General features: G+C 42.9%; 1 pseudogene; it reads right to left on the bottom strand.

Moving 5' to 3' along the window:
* Positions 1 to 1,567: 1,567 nt before the first annotated feature.
* LOC104866140 lies at positions 1,568 to 2,551 on the bottom strand (annotated as a pseudogene).
* Positions 2,552 to 3,221: the final 670 nt, after the last annotated feature.

Below are 3,221 nucleotides of genomic sequence, written 5' to 3'. Positions count from 1 at the left end.
TTGGTGGGAGAGTGACTGCCTACTATGTGCAGGGCTCTGAGTTCAATCCCCAGTAGCAACAACAACAACAAAAATCCGTTGAAATTAGGTAACTAATTTCAACTGGCTCTGACATACAAACATGATGGTAGAAGGGCATGGTTGGAACAGAGTTGTTTGCCTTATGGCAGCAGCAAAGTAAAGCAAGGGAAAAGCACCAATAAGGAAAGAGCCAGGACAAGATACAGCACCCAAAGTCGCACCTCTATAACTCAACCAGACACATCCAGAAGTGTGCTTTGTTTATTTCATGGCAGCTCTCAAGTCAATCAGATTGACAACCAAGCTTAACAATATTTACCCATTGACAACTTGACACCAAACACATCTCCCTAATACTTAATCTCCAAATAAACATAAGCTCATAATTCTACCTAATTTATCAACTCTGCATACAACTAAAAATGCACTAATGTCCTCCCCAAAGTCTCAATAGATCACTATTACTCAAAAGTCCAAGGCCAGGGTCTTCTCTGAGACTCATGGCAAACTCTTAGCTACAAGTCCATGTAAAAATACAAAACAAGTAACATAGAATAAGCCTCCCCATGCCAAATAGAAGGAATAGAGGGATAGAAAAGAGTAGTTCAAAGCAAGATCCATACCCTGCAGGGCAAATATTAAATTGGATCTATGTCATGTATCTGGGGCTCAAGGTGGTGAGATGTAAGTTCTAGAACACATAGGCAACCCCATCCCACACCCTATTGATCATATCCCTCACAGCCTCTTCTTGCGCTGGCTCTACTCACTGCTCACTTGCTGCTTGCAGCTTTTTTCAGCAGCTCTCCTATATTCCTGGTATCTGTGACTTCATGTGGTAGCTACTGCACCTTTAACTTCATTTACCAGCTTCAAGCACCCACTTCTTGGGGCATGAAATTTGGCCTTCCAGGCCGGCCTTTGAAATCTGGGTGGAAGCCTCACTGACCACAACTCTTGCATTCTGATGCCTGAACAACCACCATCATGGAGATAATTCCAAGGTTCTCCACCAGAACAAATAGTAATGAGGTGCCCTCCTCTTGGACCAAGCCTTCAGGGATCTCTAAATGTCTAGGTAAGTGAGCACTGTGAAACAAATCCAGGGTAATTAATTTCCAAGAAGGTTCTTTGAATCAGGAGGCCCAGGGGCTCTCTTCTCAAATGAAACTTTTATGCATTTGCACTGTTCAGCCTGGAATAGGTCAGATCTTTTTTTTAACAACCTATATATTTATTAAAACAAAATCAATATCAGACATACTAAATTTGGGCTGGTTCAAATGTAACTGAGATCATTGGCAGTAAAGAACTGAGGTAACTAAGGTACAGTGTTGCTGGCAAGTGGACAGAGAACAAAACCATTTTCTAGTAAATGTAAAAGCAGGCATCACAAAGCCATTGAGAGTCAGCCCAGGAAAGACTCAACTTTTAATATGTAAGACTAAAATTAAGGAAAGTACAGGACACTCGGACAGGAAAGTCTGCCACTCAGCAAGTGTGCAAAGGCTGGGTGGAGTACAGCCATCAGTGCGGAGCTGCTGGATCACTTGGGGAACATTGTGACCTTATCATACCCCTTAGGTGGTGTGACCTGTTCCCGGGCATGCTTTTCACAGTAGACTTGATCCTCTACAAAGAAATGGCCCTGCTGTTTCAGGTTGGTACCACAGTCGGTGCACACATAACACTCAGGTTGGCGGTGATGGTTCTGCAAATTCACAAACACACCAACAATGCCAGTGCCACACTTGTCACATATGGGCAACTTCTGAGCATTTTCAACAGATGCAGCCACTTTGGTGACTGGAGCTTTAACACTTCTGAATCCTGAGGGCTTGTTGGGATCCCCCTTTTCTGACTCCAGGATTTCCTGCAAAGCCAGGATTGATGTGGACTTATTCATGGGCTCATTTAACTTCTGTTTACCCTGAAACATCTTGTAAATTTCAGTTTGTTTGTCAATCATGAGGTTGCCTGATTGCTGAGAATGATCTAAGGGTCTGTCATATCCCTCCTCCCCACTGCTGTAGTCTTTGACTCCACAGCATTGTTGAAGCTAGATACATTTTCAGAAGAGTAGAGGCCTGTTGGGTTGTTGTACTGTTTCTTGATGAGTCTGTGGGCGGTGTTGGAGGCAGACAAGGTGGTAAAGGGTTTCGGCACTTTGGTTGTGGGTGCTTCCAATGTGAGGGGCCTCCTGGGGTTCAGAGGCTAAATTCATCTTGTATGGATGATACTTTTTCTCCTCAGTCACTACAGCAGACCAGATTTTATATTCAGATATTACCATGAGCCTCATGTTATCTGTACAGTCTTTGATTTTGTTCTGAGCTTACAAGTGCATCATATTGCTGGTATTTTCCCCATTTCTGGCTGCGATTATATCTTCAGTACATAAATTAGCTATGGCAGATTTGCTCCCAGGAGTGATATGGGAAATAGCAAGAGGTTGCTGAAAGTCTTTGCCACTCACGAGGCAGAAGCCACATGGTCCCGGGCCCTGAAGGACAGTCTTCTGGGTAGCCATAGTGCTGCATAGATGGTGACCCCCAGAGACAGAGGGAAAGCACAGTGGGGCATGCTGGGATCTCAAAGCAACCATCAGAGAAAGAGCCCTTGGTTTCTTTGTAATAGTACTAATGTCAGTACTAATGTCTTCAACAATCACACCTCCATTGGCCCCAACTTTACACATGATTCCTTTTGGCCAAATTTAAGTGTTTCATCTTTTTATGCTGTGTTTTTTGTTAACAATTATCAATATAAATGTGGCTGTAAGCAACCAGCAGCATTCATGCTGCAACCTTAACTTTGGGCTGCCTTGAAATTTCCTCTGTCAGATCAATCCAGCCTTAGCCCTTAAACACATCTCTTAAAATCATGCCCACAAAGTCTCAGAACATGTGCTAAATGTAGTCAACCTATTTCAAGAATGTAATGCACATGGTCTCTAGTCCAATTTCCAATAAAGTCTTAATTACAATCTCAAATTTCAAGAGCTTGAAACCTCAAAGCCTAGCTTTTGTTGTCTACATTCATAACAGCATAACAGCATTCTGATCTTTTGAGCTCTGACCATGACCACCCAACAGGCTCTGCTTATAGCATTCTAGGATTTATCTAGTCTGCATCTCCAAATCTTTCCAAACTCCTCCATCAAATAAGTTCCAAGAGTTTCTGAACCACATGATTAGGTA

This window comes from Fukomys damarensis, unplaced genomic scaffold (assembly GCF_012274545.1).
Source record: "Fukomys damarensis isolate Sample0158 unplaced genomic scaffold, DMR_v1.0_HiC HiC_scaffold_28, whole genome shotgun sequence".
NCBI lineage: Eukaryota > Metazoa > Chordata > Mammalia > Rodentia > Bathyergidae > Fukomys > Fukomys damarensis.
This window is presented reverse-complemented; position numbering and strand designations above follow the sequence as displayed.